At 33.0% G+C, this 26469-nt stretch overlaps 1 protein-coding gene across 1 annotated transcript in view; it reads right to left on the reverse strand.

The window, feature by feature from the left end:
- LOC138704372 (neuroligin-4, Y-linked-like) overlaps positions 1 to 26469 on the reverse strand; it is a 1066533-nt gene that overhangs the window by 801542 nt on the left and 238522 nt on the right. The window lies entirely within an intron of this gene.

A 26469-nucleotide genomic window follows, 5' to 3' on the forward strand; every position in this document is an offset into this window, starting at 1 on the left:
CGGTGGCCTTGCGAGCTGTAACTCGTAATAATTTTGTATCTTCAGCGAAATAGTCGTACAAAATTGCGTACGACATGGAGTGCGGTCGTACCTCGTACAATTAGTCAAAATAGTCGTATGCGTACGACTATATGTCAACCCTGTTGTAATCTTGTAAAATTTTGACTTGTTCCACATCTTAAAGCTTCAATAGTATGAAAGATCTGCGAGATACAATAACTAAAATGAAATTTAAAAATTCCTGTATTTCATTTAAGTCTTATTATTCTGCTTTCATATTTCTACTAAAATTTCTCCTTCTTTTATTCATATTTATTTTAATAATGCTGCTCCAATTTTCTTCTTTTTCTTAAATTTCTTACCAATTTTAAATTTATATTCTTTCGCTTCATTTTCTTCCGCTCCTAAAATTTTTCCGCTATCATAATTTCATTCCTCTTAAATTTCTTTTTCTATATATTTTTGCACTTTGTAAATTTATTCTTATCTTTCTTAAATCATTAAATTCCTTACTCCACATACATTTCTTCCTCTAAAATTCCTTGCAACTCCTAACTTTATTCTCCTTCCTATTAAATTCTTAAATTTCTTACTGTTCGTGAAATACTTTTTTCTCAAATTTCTTACATCTCATAAATTTCTTCTTCTCGATTTTAAAATTCTTACTTCTCGTAAATTTTTCTTCTTTTTCTAAAAACTCTTAAATACCTTACTCCACGTACATTTCTTTTCAAATTTCATGCGCCTCGTAACTTTAGTCTCCTTTCGCTTAAATTCTTGAATTCCTTACTCTTCGCAAAATTCTTTTTTCTCAAATTTGTTCTACCCCATAAATTTCTCCTCCTATTTTTTAAAATCCTTACTTCTCGTAAATTTCTTCTTCCCTTTCTTAAATTCTTAAATTCCTTTCTCCACGTAGAGTTCTTCTTCTTCTTAAATCCCTTCCATATCGTAACTTCATTGTCCTTTCGATTAAATTTTAAATTTCTTACTCTTCCTAAAAATTCGTTTTGTCAAATTCCTTCGATTTTATAAATTTCTTCTTCCTTTTCTAAAATCCTTAGTCAACGTAAATGTGTTCCTCTTAACTTTCTTTTCTTAAATTCCTTCCAGCTCGTAAATTATTAGTCCGTTTTCTTAAATTCTATACTTCTAGTAAATTTCTTCCTTAAATTTCTTTCTTCCCATTTCTTTTTTCTTAAATTCCTTCCATCTCTTAAGTTATTTCTTATTTTCCGTTTATTGAATTTCTTTCTACACGTCAATTTCTTCTTCTCTCACTTAAATTCTTCATATATAATACATTTTTTCTTAAATTTCTTTCAACTCGTAAATTATTATTTTATTCGGAAATTCATTAAGTTACTCCCTGTAAATTTTTTTTTTAAATTCCTTCCACTTCGTAACTTTTTCTCCTCACTCCTAAATTCTCAAAATTCCTTACTCGTCATAAATTTCTCCCTCTTGAATTCCTCCCACTTCGTAAAATTTCTTCTCCTCTATCTTAAATTCTTAATTCCTTTACTTTTCTTGTTTTCTCTCCTTAAGTTCGATCTATTCCGTAAATTTATTCTTCGTTACTTAAATTCCTTCACGCTCTTCAATTTATTCTTCTTTCGCTTAAATTCCTAATACGTGGTATATTAATAATTTTTAATCCCTTCCAACTAATAAATTTCTTTTTATTTTCCTTAAATGTCATTGTCCTCTTTCACTAGAGTTTCTTTTGACTTTTCTTCCACTTAAATAATCTCACTTTTCTTGCTGACGAGGTTTTCTTATTCTTCTTTTCCTTCGGTTTCTTACTATTCTTTCTTTTTTCTTAATTTCCATGTCCGCCCAAGTCTTTCTTCTTCTTCTTCTTCTTCTTCTTCTTCTTCTTCTTCTTCTCTCGGTTAAATTCTTCATACATTCTGAATTAATTTTTTTTCTTGAATTTCTTTAAACTCGTAAATTATTTTTTTTTTTCGGAAATTCGCTACTAGTAAATTTCTTCTTAAATTCCTCCTTCTTCGTAATTTCCTTCTTATCCCTCCTAAATTCTCAAAATTCCTTACTCGTCATAAATTTCTCCCTCTTGAATTCCTCCCACTTCGTAAATTTCTTCTCCTCTATCTTAAATTCTTAATTCCTTTACTTTTCTTATTTTCTCTCCTTAAGTTCGTTGCATCCCGTAAATTTATTCTTCGTTACTTAAATTCCTTCCTGCTCTTCAATTTATTCTTCTTTCGCTTATTCATTCATTCATTCATTCATTCATTCATTCATTCATTCATTCATTCATTCATTTTATTCCATAGATCTTACATGAGCAATGAAGCTTTAAGATGTGGAACAAGTCAACATTTTACAATATTACAATTACAATTTTTACAAAATTTTATAATTTTACAATTTAGTAATTTTCTACAATTTTTACAATTTTGTGCAATTTTTTACATTTTTTTTTTTTTTACATTTTGGCGAGATGTAGTGAGATGAGATTAGGTCTGAGGATTCGCCAAAATATTACCCGGCATTTGCCTTTTGGTGGGGGAAACCTCGGAAAAACCCAACCAGGTAATCAAATCAAAGGGGGGTAATCAAATCAAAGGGGTTGATACCAAGGACTCGCCATAGACCATCCGGCTTCAGTCCCACGGCTGGAGAAAACCTCCGAAGAAACCAAAGACCAAAGGGGGATCCAACCCAAGCCCGAACGCAGCTCCGGATCAGCAGCCCAGCGAGTCTGCCAACTGAGCTACATCGATGGCTCTACTAAAAGTATACAATACATAGCCAATCAGATTATTAAATTTACAAACGCAAACGATCATTCATCAGTTGAGCTATATGTATAATACAAAACAAGTTAATTAAATTTAAGGCATAAACAATTCAACCAGTTGTGATATACAGAAATTGATAAGACATATCATGCAAACTACTTCAAATTACAAACACAAACAATTTATCAGTAGAGCTATATAGATTACTATTCAATTTAAAGCATATACAATTCATCGGCCAAAACTATACAAATATATACAATACAAAGTAGCATACTTTCACTAAGCTATACAAATTTGTGCAATTAATATTAAATTCCTCATACATGGTAGGCCTATATTAATAATTTTTAATCCCTTCCAACTCATAAATTTCTTTTCACTGTCCCTAAATGTCATTGTCCTCTTTCGCTAGAGTTTCTTTTGACTTTTCTTCCACTTAAATAATCTCACTTTTCTTGCTGACGAGGTTTTCTTATTCTTCTTTTCCTTCGGTTTCTTACTATTCTTCCTCTTTTCTTAATTTCCATGTCCGCCAAAGTCTTTTCTTTTGTTACATAATGATCTCTTACCAATTTCTCGTTTATTTTTGCAATTTCCCAGCATTTCTGCACTAAATTACCGCAAATTCAGCCCCACCCCGCAGTAGGCATGACATGTATAAAGAAATGTCACTTCCTGTCACGCGTCTTGATTCCTGGGTGGCAATATATGCCGCTTGTTTCATTACACTCACTGTCAGAAACAAGGCAGTTCGAATGCATTCCTTGTTCGATATTACAAAGAGTCTTCAATGAATACAGACAGAATAACAGAATAGAGCGGTGGTACGTTTAACCAAAGGTCCCGGGTTCGATACCCGGCCCGGAACAATTTTTCCCTGGAAATTATTCAAATCAAATTTACAGAGAGTTATATCTGAAAGCTTAATTTGCAGAATACAGACAGGTTGTGAAAAAATATAACTTTTACAACAGACCAGTGAAGCTTTGAAATCCACGGTGTTGGCTTCAAATCCCAGACAGGAAATAGGTATTTGTCAATGTGTAGGCATCATGTTAATATAAAATCACCGACATAGCCTAAAGAAAGAATAAAGACAATGTATAAATTATATGTCTATTGCTTAAATAGTGAAAGAAAATCTAATGAAGTTGTTTAAAATGGAGAAACAGGGAAGAAAAAACTACAAAGAAAGTAAAAGAAATAAAGTATTAATAAGGAAGTTTCACTGATTGTGAAGACAAAGAAGATTACAACCGTTTTTCTAAATGTGAAATGTTCTTATATCTAACTGTAGTACCATACATTATACAGGGTGTGACTTAAGTACGGAATATTGCTAATAATTATTTATATTTATTTATATTTATATTTATATATTTACAACAACCAAATTTCTTGGCTTAAAAATTGATAATGTGTTAAATTGGAAAAATCATACTAAAGAAATTACCCCCAAACTAAATTCAGCTTGTTTTGCTATTAGATCTATGCAAAAGATAGTAAATATCAGTACCTTAAAAACAATATACTTTGCATACTTCCACTCGGTAATGAGTTTTGGAATAATATTCTGGGGAAATTCCACAGATAGTAACAGTATATTCCTATTACAAAAAAGAGTAATTAGAATAATATTAGGTGTCAAATCTAGGGAATCGTGCAGGACTAATTAAAAAAACTACAAATAATGCCCATGGCTTGTCAGTATATCTTTTCATTAATAAACTTCCTCCTATGTAATTATGAAAACTTTGTAACTAATTCAACAGTTCATAGCATAAATACACGTCAAAAAAATGACTTCCATACTCCATCGGCAAGCCTATCGTGCTATCAAAAAGGAGTGCGTTATATGGCAGTAAAAATTTTTAATAGCCTCCCTATCGATATAAAAAATGAAACTGAAAACATAAGATTATTTAGGGCCAAATTAAAGAAGTACCTAATTTCTCACGCCTTCTATTCTGTAGGTGAATTCATGACATTCAATAACACTTCATGAAACTGATACTAAAACTTTGTGTTGTACTAGTAGACTATATTGTAAATCTCGTCTGTATATATATTTTCATTAGAGACTGTGACCATAAATTAAGAATTTATAATAGTATTAAGTTTTTTGACTTGTTCCATATTCTAGCTGTAAGCATGTATGAATACCATGGAATGTTAATAAATACAATACAATACAATACAATACAATACAATACAATACAATACAATACAATACAACATATACCGTATTCATTTTATGAAAAAATATCAAACACAAAAAATGTTGGAGATATCTAACTAAAACTTATGACTGTGGTTTCACAAAAATACTGATTCATATATAGGATGTGGCAAAAAGTTAACACTTTTTTAAATGCCACTCTATATTAAATTTTACGTATTTGAAATCTCCATTCAATTTTACATAAAAATAAAAGTTTGACTCAGCATAAATGATGAATACTCTCTTGTAAATGTTATGGTTCTTTCAAATGCTTTGATAATGTAACACAAAATAAATGTGTGTTTTCATATGGAGTAGGCCATGAAACAAACAAATCAAAAACATAAATTAACAATCACTTTGGATTTCTTCCTGTGGGATTAGGTAAAGTCCAGGATGTATTGTGATAAACCGAACAGTATTAAAGATCTGAAATTAAGGATTAGTAATGATATGAAACTGATCACTAACGAAACTGTGAGAAAGTCAATCGACTGCTTTCGTGATAGACTGGGGCATTGTATAGCCGTGAATGGTTGTCATTTTGAACATTTGTTATGATCTTAAACTTTCTCTGAAACAGTTACGTTGTTGTTTTGTTTCATATCCTACTCCATACGAATACTTACTTACTTACTGGCATTTAAGGAACCCGGAGGTTCATTGCCGCCCTCAAATAAGCCCGCCATTGGTCCCTATCCTGAGCAAGATTAATCCATTCCCTACCATCATATCCCACCTCCCTCAAATCAATTTTAATATTATCTTCCCATCTACGTCTCGGCCTCCCTAAAGGTCTTTTTCTCTCCGGCCTCCCAACTAACACTCTATATGCTTTTCTGGATTCGCCCATACGTGCTACATGCCCTGCCCATCTCAAATGTCTGGATTTAATGTTCCCAATTATGTCAGGTGAAGAATACAATGCGTGCAGTTCTGTGTTGTGTAAATTTCTCCATTCTTCTGTAACTTCATCCCTCTTAGCCCCAAATATTTTCCTAAGAACCTTATTCTCAAACACCCTTAACCTATGTTCCTCTCTCAAAGTGAGAGTCCAAGTTTCACAACCATATAGAACAACCGGTAATATAACTGTTTTATAAATTCTAACTTTCAGATTTTTGGACAGCAGACTGGATGATAAGAGCTTCTCAACCGAATAATAACAGGCATTTCCCATATTTATTTTGTGTTTAATTTCCTCCCAAGTATCATTTATATTTGTTACTGTTGCTCCAAGATATTTTAACTTCTCCACCTCTTCAAAAGATAAATTTTCAATTTTTATATTTTCATTTCGTACAATATTCTCGTCACGAGACATAATCATATACTTTGTCTTTTCGGGATGTACTTTCAAACCTATCTCTTTACTTGCTTCAAGTAAAATTTCCGTGTTTTCCCTAATCGTTTGTGGATTTTCTCCTAACATATTCACGTCATCCGCATAGACAAGCAGCTGATGTAACCCGTTCAATTCCAAACCCTATTTTGTGTTATATTATCAAAACATTTGACAGAACTATAACATTTACAAGAGAGTATTCATCATCTATGCTAAGTAAAACTTCTATTTGTATGTAAAATTTAATGGAGATTTCAAATACGTAAAATTTAATATAGGATGCCATTTTAAAAAGTGTTAACTTTTTGCCACACCCTGTACATGAATCAACACTTTTGTAAGACCATAGCCACAAGTTTTAGTTAGATATCTCCAACAACTTTTGTTTTTGGTATTCTTCCATAAAACGAATGTATAAAGATTTATTAGCAATATTCCATACTTAATTAACACCCTGTATGTGTTCCAATTCCGCAAAGCAGGGATATTCCCGAAATCAGTTTCTTAAAATATATTCCGTATCGTTGAATGATGTTACGTGGGGTGAAAAGAAAAGTAAATAGCAATCAGTGGTGCAGATATTACAGCGGGGGAGGATCGACCTCCCCTCCTCGGAAACTTTTAATGAACCTCTATTAAGGAAATCGATGGCAATAGGAGGAGAACTGATTTCGAAATGAGATCTTTAAACTTCTGCAAGGAACCGAACGGAGTGCAGTTTTAAAATTCAGCATCCATTCCACATCGTTAAGGTAAGATGTTGATTCACGTCCTCAAATCAAATTGTTGTGTGGTGGTAGTAATAGTAGTAATAAAAGTAGCAATACTAGTATTAGTAGTAGTAATACACTGTCCCAAAGGTGAAGTTTTCAGAGAATTATATTTTTGAACGAATAGAGGTAGAAATGTAGGCTAATATTAGTGCCAAATGAAAATAAAATTCTCAAAGTTTTTCGTCTGTAAGTTTGAAGCACTGAAAGAAACAAAAGACAATAACAACCGAACAAATACAATAATTTTAATTTTTATTGTTATTACTTACTTACTGGTTCTTAAGGAACCCGCAGGTTCATTGCCGCCCTCACGTAAGCCTGACAATGGTCCCTATCCTGAGCAAGATTAATCAAGTCTCTATCATCATATCACACCTCCCTCAAATACATTTTAATATTATCCTCCCATTTACAACTCGGCCTCCCCAAAGGTCTCTTTCCCTCCGGCCTTCCAACTAACACTCTATAAGCATTTCTGGATTCGCCCATACGTGCTACATGCCCTGCCCATCTCAAACGTCTGGATTTAATGTTCCTAATTATGTCAGGTGAAGAATACAATGCGTGCAGTTCTGCGTTGTGTAACTTTCTCCATTCTCCTGTAACTTCATCCCTCTTAGCCCCAAATATTTTCCTAAGCACCTTATTCTCAAACACTCTTAATCTCTGTCCCTCTCTCAAAGTGAGAGTCCAAGTTTCACAACCATAAAGAACAACCGGTAATATAACTGTTTTATAAATTCTAACTTTCAGATTTTTTGACAGCAGACTGGATGATAAAAGCTTCTCAACCGAATAATAACAGGCATTTCCCATATTTATTCTGTGTTGAATTTACTCTCCAGTATCATTTAAATTTGTTACTGTTGCTCCAAGATATTTGAATTTTTCCACCTCTTCGAAGGATAAATTTCCAATTTTTCTATTTCCATTTCGTACAATATTCTGGTCACGAGACATAATCATATAGGCCTACTTTCTCTTTTCGGGATTTACTTCCAAACATGTAATAAGTAATACGTAGTTACTTAGTTACTGGCTTTTAAGGAACCCGGAGGTTCATTGCCGCCCTCACATAAGCCCGCCATCGGTCCCTATCCTGAGCAAGATTAATCCACTCTCTATCATCATATCCCACCTCCCTCAAATCCATATAAATATTATCGTCCCATCTACGTCTCGGCCTCCCCAATTGTCTCTTTCCCTCCGGTCTCTCAACTAACATTCTATATGCATTTCTGGATTCGCCCATACGTGCTACATGCCCTGCCCTTCTCAAACATCTGGATTTAATGTTCCTAATTATGTCAGGTGAAGAATACAATGCGTGCAATTGTGCGTTGTGTAACTTTCTCCATTCTCCTGTAACTTCATCCCTCTCAGGTCCAAATATTTTCCTAAGCACCTTATTCTCAAACACCCTTAATATCTGTCCCTCTCTCAAAGTGAGAGTCCAAGTTTCACAACCATAGAGAACAACCGGTATTATAACTGTTTTATAAATTCTAACTTTCCGATTTTTTGACAGCAGACTGGATGATAAAAGCTTCTCAACCGAATAATAACAGGCATTTCCCATATTTATTCTGTGTTTAATTTCCTCCCGAGTATCATTTATATTTGTTACTGTTGCTTCAAGATATTTGAACTTCTCCACCTCTTCAAAGGATAAATTTCCAATTTTTATATTTCCATTTCGTACAATATTCTGGTCACGAGTCATAATCATATACTTTGTCTTTTCGGGATTTACTTCCAAACCTATCTCTTTACTCGCTTCAAGTAAAATTTGCGTGTTTTCCCTAATCGTTTGTGGATTTTCTCCTAACATATTCACGTCATCCGCATAGACAAGCAGCTGATGTAACCCGTTCAATTCCAAACCTTGTCTGTTATCCTGGACTTTCCTAATGACATACTCTAGAGCAAAGTTAAAAAGTAAAGGTGATAGTGCATCTCCTTGCTTTAGTCCGCAGTGAATTGGAAAAGCATCAGATAGAAACTGGCCTATATGGACTCTGCTGTACGTTTCACTGAGACACATTTTAATTAATCGAACTAGTTTCTTGGGAATACCAAATTAAATAAGAATATCATATGAAACTTCTCTCTTAACCGAGTGATAATAATAATAATAATAATAATAATAATAATAATAATAATAATAATAATAATAATAAAGACAAAAATTTTTCTAGTTATATACATTAATCTTTTTGGCACATCCTCACAGGAATTCAGTCTATTGATTCTTGCCTACAAACTATCAGGTATTGATATACAGACCACAATGTATGTATAGGCCTATATGTACGTATGTATTTAATAATATTTTCTGATTAATAGCTCTGCATTCCCGGGTAGGAAATTAAATGTTACATTAGTAATAACGGAGTGCAATTTGTGTCTGTTGCCATCACTCCATAATGCATGGCTGATTATGGAAGCCCTGTGACGTCACTGAACATGATGCCTCGTGATTTATCGTTCGAAACGTTATTAAAAAATATAAATAAAGAGCAAGATGAGGCACTATTTTTCTACTTTCCCTGATTTCCCACGAGAATGTGTGTAGTCACAAAGATAAAAACTTCATTCTCGCATCTTGTTATCCTTGAAAATTCGCTTTCAATAATCGCGAAAATAAATCTAGTTAGCAGAATAACAAAACGCGATCGACATTTGACATAATCGTTGATAATGCGTATTAAACAAACGACAATCGGATTTAGCTGCAACTCAATGCGATATCACAAACATAATGAGAATCCATTTTAATTGGAGACGGAGAATATTAAACAACAATTAGAAAATAGTAATAATAAAAATAATAATAATTAAATGTGTAAACGCGCACCTTCATCCATACTAATAATAAATCTGTAGCCGAAATTTTTGTGGTAATTTTCGATTTTCCAAAAATAATTGGTCCTAACATATGTAATTAACCACCCTGAAACCGAAAATAGCTTTTTTTTATTGTTGTATGTCTGTCTATCTGTATGTTTGTTACCTTTTCACGCAATAATGGACCAACGGATTTCGATGAAAATTGGAATATACATTAAGTTCGTTGTAACTTAGATTTTAGGCTATATGGCATTCAAAATACATTATTTAAAGGGGGGGTTATAAGGGGGCCTGAATTAAATAAATCGAAATATCTCGCTTATTATTGATTTTTGTGAAAAATATTACATACCAAACGTTTCTTTAAAAATAATTTGCTATAAGTATTATTCCTTGAAAAACTTCGATAGGACTGATATTTAATGAGATAAATGAGTTTCAAAATTAAAATAACTGCCATCTAAGGCCGTGTGATGAATTAAAAAACAAATGACTTCGTCTATAAGGGGCCTTGGACAGCAACAATCGAAAGCTATGAAAGATAGCCTAGCAGAGAATGTTTCTGTGTTTGTATGAAGTAATATCGGAAGCTAAATTAACCGATTTGTATAATTAATTATTATTTCACCATTGGAAAGTGTAGTTTCTCTAGATGGACATAATGCTATAATGCTATAATGCACAGTAACTTCTGAGTGAATCGAGGACAGGTAAGATTAAAATAGCTTCTTATGCACAGAAAACTTGATAGGCTATTCTGTACATTCGTTTCCTGTATTTCCTAAACTAATTTTTATGACCAAATGAGTGGTGTCTGGATCAAAATGATCGCATTTTAATTTTTTAATTCAATTTCAATTAAGTAACATAATAAACGATTTATCCTTCTATCAAACACGAATGTTCCTTGGATCAAATGTCCTATTTTAATTATATAATTACTTTATATTTATTTCTAACGGGTGCAGCGGAGCGCACGGGTACGGCTAGTTTTTAAATAAATCGGTAGGTTTTCTTGAAAATTAAATAGAAACGTAAGACGTATCTTTATTTCCTGTAAGCCTACTGCAGTGACTAAGGGACGCAATGCTGCTATTCAGTCTTGAGTTGGAGTGTAGCCTATTCGTAGATGAAATGGGGATGCAATGTTACCAAAGTGCAGAGAATTTCAGCCTAAATTTCTAAATAATCATGTAACTATAAAATGCATTGAAACTATAGCGAATTTTTTTACTTGGTTATTTAAGACGCTGTATCAACTACGAGGTTATTCAGCGTCGATGGGATTGGTGATAGTGAGATGGTATTTGGCGAGATGAGGCCGAGGATTCGTCATAGATTACCTGACAATTGCCTTACGGTTGGGGAAAACCTCGGAAAAACCCAACCAGGTAATCAGCCCAAGCGGGAATCGAACCCGCGCCCGAACGCAACTCCGGATCTGCAGGCAAGCGTCTTAGTCGACAGAGCTACGCCGGTGGTTTATAGCGAAATAATGATGAAAAATTAAGAAAATCCAATGTTTTTTATGTTCGTAATTATATTTCAACCTTCTAGTTTCATAATTTGGTTTTCATTGCTACTTGAAAGCCCTTCAAACCGTGTCACGTGACTTTTATGTATTGTGACAGAGAAAAATGAAATTGAAAAAAATTATAAAATGCTCCTTGTGGCTATACAAACGAAACCCGTTCTAATTCAAAACATTCACCGTTCTATGGTACCATCCCAAATAATCAAATCTAGCCAAATATACTTTACGTGAGTAACTTGTGAGAAATGTTTTTATATAATATATTTTTTCTTGACTTTAAAATTTTAAGCATTTTCTTGAAATAAAACAAAGCTCCTTGCAGAACAATTATTGTCCGATTTTTCTGAAACTTTTCAAAGAGGTTAATTAAATGTTGACAAATAAAATTTAATTATTTTTATGAAATATTAATATTAAGTTCCTTCTAGGCATATTCGTATTGCACTTAGATTAAATTATGCTGTAATGGTGAATTCATAAATTAAAAAAATATATATATTGTAATTTTATGTTTAAATTGGCCTAAAAAAAGGTAATTAATTTTTATTTTCATGACTATTTTGAAGTTTTTGAACAAATATGAACTAAAGTTTTGAAAATTTTTGTCTTTGTCAATATAAAATAAATTTGAAAAATATAATTTCAAAAATTCTTCAGCCTTAATGGGACCAAATTTTGTAAAGATGATAGTATTATAGAAAAGTTTACGTAATTTAAAATTAAAAAATTTTGGACGAAAATTTGTAGAAGTTTTAAAAATCACATAAGCGTCCCTTAAAATCTTATTGCTTCTTTAATGGCAAAGTTATTTCCCGTAAGACAATAAATTGAAAATGAATAAGATCTACAAATTTGGTGGTACTTGCGACCAAAGTGGTTAACGAAAATTTCATCAAACAGAAGGACTACCATGTATTTAATCCATACTAATAATAAATCTGTAGCCGAAATGTTTATGGTAATTTTCGATTTTCCAAAAATAATTTGTCCTAACCGCCCTGAAACCGAAAATCGCTTTTTTTTTTAATTTTTGTTTGTCTGTCTGTCTGGATGTTTGTTACCTTTTCACGCGATAATGGCTGAACCGATTTATATGAAAATTGGAATATAAAGTGAGCTCGTTGTAACTTAGAATTTAAGCTATATGGCATTCAAAATATTTTATTTAAAAGGGGGCTTATAAGGGGGCCTGAATTAAATGAATCGAAATATCTCCTTTATTATTAATTTTAATGAAAAATATTGCATAACAAAAGTTTCTTTAAAAATAATTTCCGATAAGTTTTATTCCGTGCAAAACTTTTATAGGACTGATATTTAATGAGATAAATTAGTTTCAAAATTACAATTACAACGCCATCTAAGGCGGTGTAATGAAATAAAAAACAAATGACTTCGTCTATAAGGGGCCTTGGACGACAACAACAATCGAAAGCTATGAAACAAAGACTACAGAGAATGTTTCTGTGTTTGTATGAAGTAGGCTAATATCGAAAGCTAAATTAACCGATTTGTATAATTAATTATTAATTCACCATTGGAAAGTGTAGTTTCTCTAGATGGACATAATGCTATAATGTTATTACAGTAACTTCTGAGTGAATCGAGGACAGGTAAGATTAAAATAGCTTCTTATGCACAAACAACTTGATAGGCTAATCTGTACATTCGTTCCCTGTATTTCCTAAAATAATTTTTATGATCAAATGAGTGGTCTCTGGATCAAAATGACCGCATTTTAATTATTAAAATAAAATTTAAATTAAGTAATATAATAAACGATTTATCCTTCTATCAAACACGAATGTTCCCTGGATCAAATGTCCTATTTTAATTATGTAATTACTTTATATTTATTTGTAACGGGTGCAGCGGAGCGCACGGGTACGGCTAATTCCGTAATAATTAATGAAAAGAAAATAAGAAATAATGTCACAGAAATTACAAGGTTTGATCCCCGGTCCTCCAGGTACGGAACTGTGCCACTCTTGCATGGAGGCTACATTACCAAAGTTCGCCACTAAGATATCTCTTATTTCCAAGGATCTCCCTCCTTTTCTATTCCTACAGGAAAGAAACTAATTTCCCCAACCAAAAGTGAGATTCTTTCAAACTTTGTACTCTTCTTCGCAGATAGGTACGATAATGGATTCTTTCGACAGAGCCTGGGGACTTCCTTTAATCCAAATAGAAAACTGTAAGTTTGTGAACTGGGCAATGCCTCAACACTATCTTAGCTTATGTCAGGAGCGATTTCCGGAGACTTGACTTCCTGAATGTCTCATTCCTGAAAGAGGCGATTTCCGTCATTTTAGTTTATCTTTTGCCTGAAATAATCCTCCATTTTATTGAAAAAAAATTGAGAGTGTATTAAAAGTCACATTTCTCGTCTTTCATGAAGTTTAATTTCGACAGACAAACTTTCTCATAATCCCTTTATGTTTTGGGTCGCTCCCCGAGCTCTGAGCCTGTTACCTTTGATCTCAGACACGCTTTCTTTGTGTACTTCAGCGAGAGATGGCTTCTGGAATAATTAATGCGATTTTCTTCTTATTCCTATTTTTCCGAGCTCTACAAGATTGTCTTTAATATCCTCAGGGATGCTAATTTATCAGACTAACAAACAACGATTCGTTTCAGCAATAAAAACAACGAACAACCCTTTACAAACAAAAAATATCTAACAGTATCTTCGAATGGAAGAATTTTGTTTATTTTTAGTAGGTTATTTTATGACGCTGTATCAACATCTCAGGTTATCTAGCGTCTGAATGAGATGAAGGTGATAATGCCGGTGAAATGAGTCCGGGGTCCAACACCGAAAGTTACCCAGCATTTGCTCATATTGGGTTGAAGGAAAACCCCGGAAAAAACCCTCAACCAGGTAACTTGCCCTGACCGGAAATCGAACCCGGGCCACCTGGTTTTGCGGCCAGATGCGCTAACTGTTACTCCACAGGGGTGGACAATTCTGTTTATTTAATACGTTTTGGGTTATAGAACCCTTTATATTTCACTTTCTTTAAGAATATAATTTGATACACATAGGAAGACATTTGTACTAATTTCGTTTATTTTACGACGCTTTATCAACTGCAATGATTATCTAGCCTCTGACAAACACGCATTCTAATAGGGGCAGATAAAAAAGTTAGCTTTTTTTCCACCATGTTAATACTGTCAAAGTAAGTGCTTGTACAAATTTTGACCACTCGAGCGCTATTACTAGACCCGTAAAAAATTATTTCGCCTGAGGCCGTTTACAGAAAGAAAACACAATTTCATGGAAAGATTTATAGAAACAGATACAGCAATTGTTGAGATATTTTTCAACATATTCCCCATCGGAAGTGAGACATTTGTCATACCATGGGATCGACAGAGAGGTGCAGACGGCTGTCAAACGCTGGTTCGATCCCAGGCGACAGACTTCTACGAAAGAGGGATACAAAAGTTGACCCAATGGTATGACAAATGTCTCAATTCCGGTGCGGAATATGTTGAAAAACAGCTCAACCATTATTGTATCTGTTTCAATAAATCTGTCCTAAAATTGTTTTCTTTCTGTAAACGGCCGGAAGAAAACTTATTTTTACGGCCCTCGTAATTGCACGGAAAAAAACGGAAAAAACTTTAACCAGGTAACTTTCCTCAAGCAGGATTTGAACTTTGGCCCACTCGTTTCACGATCATATAAGCTAACTGTTACAGCGGTGGACTTTCGGAAAACATGAAATAAAATCGCCATATAATCATATCAGATGTGATACAGAAGTTTTTTTTTGTCTAGTTCATTTATACATGCTTTAACATTTGTGGTCATATAGTATGTGTAGGATCTTTGGATTATAAATAGATCGTTTCTTCATGATAGTTATGCTTCTGTACAGTTGGCTTTTGTCCATGTAAATGGTTTCAAATTTCGAATAACGTTAATGATATTGATGACGAATCGTGGTATGTAAATTTCCAATCCTACATTTGCTTTTGTAGCCGAAAAAAAACAATTAAAAACCCTAGTCAGAATGACCGGCCACGGGGTTTGAACCAGAGACCTCCAGAATGCGAGTCTCAAACGCTACCGTCTTAGCCAACTCGGTATGTTGATATTTTCATGTTCGAGGAAAAGATTGAAAAAGCGAAACGTAGTTGTGCTTTTTTAATTTCCGATAACATGAAAACAAACATACCGCTCGTGTATCGTACATTATTTTGTGCGAAGATCATTTATTACATACCTGAAAGAGGAATTTCTAATTATTTGCAATGAAATCTCCATCTTGGTTTCTGTTCAATGACGGCAAATTTGCAAAACAAAAATATCTAACTTTAACAGTGTTGCTTTAAAATGTTTTCTGTGTTTACTATACTCCAGCAGGCCGTGATATACGTCTGCCTTTTTTCCCCCAGTCTATAAATGCGAACTTAAAACAAACGGTAAGGTTATGTAATGATTTATTTTTCATTTTAATATTTTAACAATATTATTTATATAACATATTGCAGTAATAACATCGGCATCTGGAATCTTGTTGATTTTTTCACGGCTTCCTTAATGTTACTTGTATCAGGAATGCAATAAGTTTCGTGGAGTAGTACACTTTACTTAATTTTTGCAAATATTTAAAAACAGTAATTAACAGTGCAATTTAGGTGAAATTGCAGTGGTAAGTTTACAATTTATAATTATTACTATGTTAAACGTCTCTAAAAATAATATGTTAAAAGCCTAAAGCAGTAAAATGAATGTCGCGCTTAAGCGGTAAGAAGAGGAAAATTGTTATGTGTGTTACGTTGGGAATACTGAATGTGGTATTTCACACTTACCGCGTATTGGTTCTGTGCAGAAAACAAGCAAATACGCACGATCTCGCACAAAAGTTATTTTAGTTGGAATATGACGTTAAAACACAGAAGTTCTGTACCATTATTTTTATGAACAAACGAAGTCAGATTGTTGCTTAGCAACGATTGAACAAAAACGCCATTTGCTGCAAGGAAACTAATGTAATGAGTGTTCGGTTTGAAAAATTTACGAATTCTTTATTTGGGGTTTTGTGAATATATGCATAGCGGCTCAATGGTATGGATGATTTCAGCTTTCTGAAAAACTACCCCTGAGATATTACATGGGAGAAATAAGCCTCACAATATGAATTGTGGCATGTTGGGGTTTAATGTTGTCGAAACTTCCATCCTTTTAGAATGTAGAATTATTTACAGATTACTGAAAAATATATAGAAACAATTCTCATGGGAAAGGGTTTTTACTTTATATCTTCCCAAATGGGCAGGTCCCGCAAGTAAAACAAAGTTAACAGCAAGAAAAAACCTAGTAAGATCTTAAAAAATTCATATAACGAATGCTTTTATTTTTAAATGGCAACAACTTCGAAAATAATTACGTCAGTCTTTATAGTAACATATTTCTGTAACGCTTCGTTTTTGTTTAAAAGCTACGAAATATTTCCAAGCAAATGTACCGCAGCTTAGCAACGCTTCGTGAATGTTTTAAAATGACGCACGTTTTCAGCCATCAATATTGATATTACCTCCGTAGCAGGCACCCCATTATCATCTGTGTACTTCAAACCAGACTATGAAGAATCGCAGCATGTTTAATTCATTTAGTCTGCTTCTAGTAGAGTAGAATGGAGAGAGGAAAAGGTGAAAGCAAATTTGAAAACGGCAGAGCGCTAACCAATAGTAAAAAAAAAGAGGATTTTAGGAAATTCCTGTTATTGCGTGCATCATCTATACAGGAAAAATTGAAAGACAGAAAAAGGAAAAGAAAAAGAGAAAATGAGAGAATAAGACGAAGAAAGAGAGAAAAGCAAGAAAAAACAGAAGACAGGAAGAGAAGACGACAAAGAAAATGAGACAGGGAGGAAAAAAGATAATGACAGGAAGAAACAGAAGGAAAGTAAAGAAAAAAAGACAAGACAAAGAGAAGGATAGAAAATGAGACAGAGAAAAGATAAAGAGAGAATAAGAGGAAGAATAAGAGGAAATAGGAAAAGTGGAGAAGACAGAGAGAAGAAAAACAGAGAAAATGAGATGGAAAGTGGAAAAGATAACGAGCAAAAAAATAAAGGGAAAAAGATGAAAGAAAATGAGAAATAAAAAATGAGAAAGAGAAGATGAGAAAGAAAAAATGAGAAAGAGAAGATGAGAAAGAAAAAATGAGAAAGAGAAGATGAGAAATAAAAAATGAGAAAGAGAAGATGAGAAATAAAAAATGAGAAAGAGAAGATGAGAAAGGAAAAATGAGAAAAAGAAGATGAGAAAGAAAAAATGAGAAAGAAAAAATGAGAAAGAGAAGATGAGAAAGAAAAAATGAGAAAGAGAAGATGAGAAAGAAAAAACGAGAAACAAAAAATGAGAAAGAAGATGAGAAAGAAAAAATGAGAAAGAAAATGAGAAAGGATACAAAACAGAAAATGAGAAAGAGAAGAGTAGAAAGAAAAAATGAGAAAGAAAAGATAAGAAACAGAAAATGAGAAAGAGAAAATGATAAATAAAAAATGAGAAAGAGAAGATGAGAAAGAAAAAATGAGAAAGAAAAGGTAACAGAAAATGAGAAATGGAAAATGAGAAAGAGGAAATGAGAACGAGAAGATGAGAAATAAAAAATGAGGAAGAAAAGATAAGAAAAGAAAATGAGAACAAGAAAATAAGAAAAATGAGAAAGAGGAGATGAGAAAAAAATGGGAAAAATAAAAAAGAGTAAGAAGATGGAAGAGGGAAAAAAGAGGAAAGAAGAAATAGAAAGAGGTAAAAAGAGGAACAAAATGAAGAAATGAAAGAGGGCCAAGTTCTGACCATAGAAAAACTTGAATAGCAGTCTACCGGTAACCAAAGGAACGGGTTGGGAGCGAAAGTATGGAGGAAGATTGTCGTTGACTTCGCTCTTACGAAGCATTTGACCTTCCACACCCGGGCGTAAGGCTGATGTAGGACCAGCAAGCGCATGCGCGACAGTGCGGTCCACAAGTCAGAAGAGGGGACTCAACCGTCACCACCTGAGCGACTGACCCCCATCAGGTGCAGAACCCTGATCCCTCATTACTGCGCTGTCTTTTCTGTTTCACGCACTTTCTCCTAAATCTAAACCACTTCGGACCTTCCCCTTTCCTAATATCAATTTTCTCCATTTTTAATTCTCTCTTCTTGCACCACACTATCGTCCTTCATTCTTTCTTACCTTTTACTGTCTTTTTCTGATATCATATTCCACTTGTTTTCTTCTCTACGCATTCACTTTCCTCTACTTTATTTCATTTTTATCACTTCTAGCTCTCTCCCTTTCCCCTGTTTCTATTGTTTCTTCTAATCTGCTTTCACTTCTTCTATATCCCTCCATTGTTCCCTGTTTCTATTGTTTCTTATAATCTGCTTTCACTTCTTCTAGCTCTCTTCATTTTTCCTCTGTTTCTATTATTTCTTCTAATCTGTTTTCACTTCTCGCAGGTCTCTCCATTTGTCCCTGTTTCTATTGTTTCTTCTAATCTGCTTTCACTCATCCTAAGTCTCTCCATTTTTCCCCGTTTCTATTATTTTTTCTAATCCGCTTTCACTCATCCTAGGTCTCTCCATTTTTCCCTGTTTCTATTGTTTCTTCTAATCTGCTTTCACTTCTCCTAGGTTTCTCCCTTTTTCCCTGTTTCTATTGTTTCTTATAATATGCTTTCACTTCTTCTAACTCTCTCCATTTTTCCCTGTTTCTATTGTTTCTTCTAATCTGCTTTCACTTCTCTTAGGTTTCTCCCTTTTTCCCTGTTTCTGTTGTTTCTTCTAATCTGCTTTCACTTCTTCTAACTCTCTCCATTTTCCCCTGTTTCTATTGTTTCTTCTAATCTGCTTTCACTTCTCTTAGGTTTCTCCCCTTTTCCCTGTTTCTGTTGTTTCTTCTAATCTGCTTTCACTTCTTCTAACTCTCTCCATTTCTCTCTGTTTCTACTGTTACTTCTAATCTGCTTTCACTTCTTCTAGCTCTCTCCCTTTTTCCCTGTATCTATTGTTTCTTCTAATCTGCTTTCACTTCTCCTAGCTCTCTACCTTTTCCCCTGTTTCTACTATTCCTTCTAATCTGCTTTCACTTCTTCTAGCTCTCTCCCTTGTTCCCTGTATCTATTGTTTCTTCTAATCTCTTTCACTTCTTCTAGCTCTCTCCCTTTTTCCCTGTTTCTATTGTTTCTTCTAATCTGCTTTCACTTCTTCTAGCTCTTTCCCTTTTTCCCTGTTTCTACTGTTTCTTCTAATATGCTTTCACTTTTTCTAACTGTCTCTCTTTCATTTTTATTGTACTTCCACTTCTAATTATATCTTTCCTTCTTTTTTTATCTCTTAAATTTATTATTCTATAATTATCGTAATTATTATAATTATTACTTTTTGTTTTTTATAAAAAATATCTAGTTATTTAGTGATTCATTTTACAAGAAAACTCCATAGTATGTTTTGTTCCCATGTATATACTGAACCATATTAGTGAATATCAGTTATAAATAATGCAAATTGTGTTGCGAGGGTCTTTTTATATCAAGCAATACATGTTTTATTGAAATATTAGTAAAATACAAACCGCTTGTAACAGAGGGATGAAATTTTATACATTTGCCATTACTAACCAAACATTTGGCGAAACTACCTTACAAATATGGAAGTTATTAATTTCACTATAGTTTACTCACTTACTGGCTTTTAAGAAACCGGGAGGTTCATTGCCGCCATCACATAAGCCCGCCATTGGTCCCTATCCTGAGCAAGATTAATCCAGTCCCTATCATCATATCCCACCTCTCTCAAATCCATTTTAATATTATCTTCCCATCTACGTCTCGGCCTCCCCAAAGGTCTTTTTCCCTCCGGCCTCCCAACTAACACTCTATATGCATTTCTGGATTCGCCCATACGTGCTACATGCCCTGCCCATCTCAAACGTCTGGATTTAATGTTCCTAATTATGTCAGGTGAAGAATACAATGCGTGCAGTTCTGCGTTTTGTAACTTTCTACATTCTCCTGTAACTTCATCCCTCTTAGCCCCAAATATTTTTCTAAGAACCTTATTCTCAAACATCCTTAATCTCTGTTCCTCTCTCAAAGTGAGAGTTTAGTTTACACTTAAAAATATAAATTTTTGGAAATTCCAGTACATTATTGTCCCCTTAACGTTGTGCGAAATGTTTGGATTTCTGCACAGTGTCATAGTTACAGAAACATCCAACGTTTCGGAGCTACATATCGGCCACATGATTAGGACAGGAAAGTTATCTGAAATATCCGTAACTATTATGCTTGTATCTACTCCAGTATTAAATACAACACAATTTCTTGGGCGCAGCAGATCGCTATCTTATAAACAGACGGCTGCATTCCAAGTATCTTGCCTTCAGTGTCGGGTGGATCTTCATTTCATATCAGACGTAAACAGACAGAAGGTAGGTCGCAGAGAAGTTGTTTTCTTTACGTTCCTACATTGAGCCTGGGGCTGTACGGGCGAGTTCTTCAAGAAGAAGAAGAAGAAGAAGAAGCGGACGCGGAAGTTTCTCAGCCGCCGGAACTTCCCCGCTGCTCCTGTCCCGGCTGGCGCAGATCGATTTTTCGATGAAGCTGTGCGAGTCAAGTAAAGTCTGTCCATACAGCTGCTGGCTCCTACCGCCAGCTCCTCTTCATTCTTGAACAATATCCTCCTCTGTTTCTCATGTCCTTTCTGTTTATAGTCTCTCTAGTTTGCATCATCCTCTTTCTACTTTCCCAACCTCTCTTTCTAACACTTAACCTTCCAGTTCTTTGACAATATTCCTTTTACATTTAATTATAGGCATAATAATATGCGGATGACGTGAATATATTAGGAGAAAATCTACAAACGATTAGGGAAAACACGCGAATTTTACTGGAAGCAAGTAAAGCGATAGGCTTGGAAGTAAATCCCGAAAAGACAAAGTATATGATTATGTCTCGTGACCAGAATATTGTACAAAATGCAAATATAAAAATTGGAAATTTATCTTTTGAAGAGGCGGAGAAGTTCAAATATCTGGGAGAAACTGTAACAAATATAAATAATACTCGGGAGGAAATTAAACACAGAATAATTATGGGAAATGCCTGTTATTTTTCGGTTGAGAAGCTTTTATCATCCAGTTTGCTGTCGAAAAATCTTAAAGTTAGAATTTATAAAACAGTTATATTACCGGTTGTTCTTTATGGTTGTGAAACTTGGACTCTCACTCTGAGAGAGGATGAGAGGTTAAGGGTGTTTGAGAATAAGGTGCTTAGGAAAATATTTGAGGCTAAAAGGGATGAAGTTACAGGAGAATGGGGGAAGTTACACAATACAGAACTGCACGCATTGTGTTCTTCACCTGACATAATTAGGAACATTAAATCCAGAAGTTTGAGATGGGCACGGCATGTAGCACGTACGGGCGAATCCAGAAATGCATATAGAATGTTAGTTGGGATGCCGGAGGGGAAAAGACCTTTGGGGAGGCCGAGACGTAGATGGGAAGATAATATTAAAATGGATTTGAGGGAGGTGGGATATGATGATAGGGAATGGATTAATCTTGCTCAGGATAGGGACCAATGGCGGGCTTATGTGAGGGCGGCAATGAACCTCCGGGTTCCTTAAAAGCCAGTAAGTAAGTAAGTAAGTAAGTAAGTAAGTAAGTAAGTAATAATAATAATAATAATAATAATAATAATAATAATAATAATAATAATAATAATAATAAAAACATTCGAGATTTATATAAGTGCATAAAGGAATTTAAGAATGGATATCAGGCAAGGGTAAACGTGATCAAGGATAAGAATGGTGACTTGCTTGCAGACTCTCATTCAATCCTGAATAGATGAAAAACTATTTTGGGCAACTACTAAATATACATAGACCAAATAGAAATTAACGATACGATATTCGAATCCAAATTGCTGACCCATTTATACCCGAAACCACACATTCTAAGTCGGAATTGCGATAGAAAATCTGAAAAAGTACAAGTCTCCAGGTATCGATCAAATTCCAGCGGAATTAATACAAGAGGGTGGAAGCGCATTATCTAGCGAAATTTATAATCTTATACTTGCAATTTGGGAATATGACTTTTGTTGACGTCATACAAAATTTTGTAAAATATTCTTTTGAGAAGATTAACTCCGTACGTAGATGAAATTATTGGGGATCATCAATGTGGTTTTAGGCGTAATAGATCAACTATTGATCAGTTATTTTGTATTCGACAGATAATGGAGAAAAAATGGGAGTATAAGGGTACAGTACATCAGTTATTCATAGATTTCAAAAAGGCATATGACTCGGTTAAGAGAGAAGTTTTATGTATCATTCTTATTTAATTTGGTATTCCCAAGAAACTAGTTCGATTAATTAAAATGTGTCTCAGTGAAACTTACAGCAGAGTTCGTATAGGTCAGTTTCTGTCAGATGCTTTTCCAACACCTGCAACAACTTCTATATAGGACAGACAGGCAGATCATTTCAAACACGTTACAAAGAACACATCACAGCCATAACAAAATTACAAAACACCTCCACATATGCAGAACGCATCACAAATGCTAACCACACCTACAGAGACATCAACACAGACATGGAAATTCTACACATCCAACCAAAAAGCCATAAACTCAACACACTAGAACAATATGAAATATACAGACACACGAAAACACACCCCAACGATATTCTCAACACACAACTCAATTTCAGAACACATACACTCTTTGCCTCTACACTACGAACGCACTCACACAGGAAACAAGAGGCGCCAAGACCAACAACGACCAATTCCGAAGATGATCGAAAATAGGTCGAAACCTGTTAACAAGGTACATTAGAATTTAAAACAAGAAAGTTATCATACATATTCCGAAGTGATACAGTGTTAAAAGTTGTGTAATCAAGATGTATATGAAATATTATTTTTGGTTAAAATATTGATCTTCCTTGTGTGAAATGCCCTGTACATTCCAAGTTCCAAATTTTAAAATATTTTCTTTTGTCTTGTCCTTGTTCTAGCCTGAGTCGTCATTCTTATAATCCATCCTTGTCATCCGAGGCTTCTGTTGAGACTTGAAAGCATTGTATAAATGACGCGCAATGGGTTGCTAGCCCAGAGAGGTACAATTGGTGGGGTTCCCACCTATACAGCATTTCCTCTGCATATGAAATTTCAGTTATACTGCTGATACTCGGTCCCCAGAGCCTCGTTCGTTCAAAACGGGTTGCACCACGGGAAGGTGAGGATGGGATTTGGATAGGAGGGGTTGTGGATGGAATGCACATCACTACATTCTAGCAACCCTAGGGTTGGAAGTAAATCCTGAAAAGAAAAAGTATATGATTATGTGTCGTGACAAAGACATAATACGATATTTATTTATTTTTTACTTATTTATTTAATTATTTATTTATTTAATTACTTATTTATTAATTAAATTATTTATTTATTTATTTACTTATTTATATATTTATTTAACTTATTATTTATTTAATTATTTATTTACTTAATTATATATTTAAAAACTTATTTATTTATTTAATTATTTATTTATTAAATTATTTATTTAATTATTTATTTATTTATTTATATATATATTTATTTAATTATTTATTTATTTATTTATTTACTTATATATTTATTTAACTAATTATTTATTTAATTATTTATTTATTTAATTACTTATTTATTTACTTATTTATTTATTTGCTTACTTATTTACATACATACTTACTTATTTACTTATTTATAAAGTAAGTAAGTAATTTATTTAAATAAATAAGTAAATATTACTTACTTCATATAAGTGAATATTTACTTCCTTACTTATTTACTTATAAATAAATAAATAAAATAAATAAATTACTTATTTACTTACTTATTCACTTACATACTTATTTACTTACTTAGTTACTTATTTATTTATTTATTTATTTATTTATTTATTTATTTTATTGCTAGTAAGTTTGAAATGAATACAAGTCAATAAACACAATGTAAGATAAACTAGCCCACTGCTGAATGAGTAAGAGCTCAGGAGGGGATTCCAATACAGACAAAAATAAAATTAAAATTGAGAGTGAATACAGATTAAATAGTGTTTAATATGTTTAAACCTAAACTATAAATCCAATACAAGTTTTTTTTATTAATTTGGAGAGGATTCTTGGTTGAAATATTATTGGAATAAAATGTGTTTAATAATCTGGGACCTTGACTCATGCTATGATGAAAAGCTGGATTTATTTTACATTTTGGTTCAGACAAACGCAGAGAATTCATATTTTTAGTTCTATATCTATGTATATACCTTTCAAAGTTATTAAAATTTCTATGAAAATATTTTAATAAAATACAATAATAAATTTGTTTAATTATGAAAACTTTGAAGTGTTTAAACAACAATTCAGTTGGGTCAGCTTTCTGCTTTTTTAAACAAATTTTAATACTTTTTTCTGTAGTAAAATTAACGGATAAAGGTTGGATTTATAAGTTCCACCCCAACCCATGATACCATACATAAATATAGATTAATATAATACTAAATAAATTATACGTCAACAGTTAATTGACACAATATTTCTGAGAATAACAAAGTAACTTATTGTTTTACGTAATTTATTACAAATATAGTGAATATGATTATTCCAGTTTAAATGATTATCAATAATTGCACCTAAATATTTAACCTCATTAACTTCATTAATAACTGAACAATTGCAATTTATACCGGAACAATCAGAATTATGCATTTTTATTTGTGGTATAGATGAAATTGATTTATTACCTTCATTATTTAAAGAAAATGGGATAGCTATTGTTTTATCCCTATTAATTACAAGTTAATTTCAATCGAACCGTTTTTTATTAATTTCAAGCCGCAATTTGCATTATAATAAGCGTCAGTCCAAGTTTTTCCACTAAAAAGTAAAACAGTATCTTCAGCATACGAATATAAATCACCTTCATATTCTTTAAGGTCTATCATTAAAAGGTCATTAATATATATTAAAAATGAAATCGGTCCAAGGACTGTACCTTGCGGAACACCTATTTCAATTTTAATAAATTCACTTAATACATTATCAATTTTAGTAGCTTGAACTCTATCATTTAAATAAGATTTTAATAAATTAAAAGCTTTAATTTTAATTCCAACACAATTTAATTTCTCTAATAATAAATGATGGCTTACAGTATCAAAAGCTTTTCTTATATCAACACACTTAAAACCTTGATCAAGTACCTTAATAATTTTTTGAGTAACATTGAAAATAGCATTCTCTGTACTATAGTTTTTTTCTGAATCCAAATTGTTTTTCACTTAATATATTCTGCTAATTTAAATGCTCAATTATTCTAATTTTAATGCATTTTTTAAATAATTTATAAAAACAAGAAAGGAAAGATATAGGTCTATAATTATTCATATTCATTTTATCGCCATACCTATTTAAAAATTGGTCTTATGATAGCAATTTTTAATTTGTCAGGAAATTTGCCATGCAAAAAATACAAATAAAATATATGTACAAGCGGATTAGCAATATAAATTATTAGCAATTTTATTAACTTTGCAGTGAACATATCAAAACCACATGCAACATAAAATTTGGAAAATTATCCTTCGAAGAAACGGAAAAATTCAAATTTCTTGAAGCAACAGTAACAAATATAAGTGACACTCGGAAGGAAATTGAAGGCAATATGAACTGAGAAAATGGGAAATGCCTGTTATTATTCAGTAGAGAAGCTTTTATCATCCAGTCTGCTCTCAAAAAATCTGAAAGTTAGAATTTAAAAAACAGTTATATTACCGGTTGTTCTTTATGGTTGTGAAACTTGGACTCTCACTTTGAGAGAGGAACAGAGATTAAGGGTGTTTGAGAATAAGGTGCTTAGGAAAATATTTGGGGCTAAGAGGGATGAAGTTACAGGAGAAAGG

The sequence above is a fragment of the Periplaneta americana genome, chromosome 8 (assembly GCF_040183065.1).
Source record: "Periplaneta americana isolate PAMFEO1 chromosome 8, P.americana_PAMFEO1_priV1, whole genome shotgun sequence".
NCBI lineage: Eukaryota > Metazoa > Arthropoda > Insecta > Blattodea > Blattidae > Periplaneta > Periplaneta americana.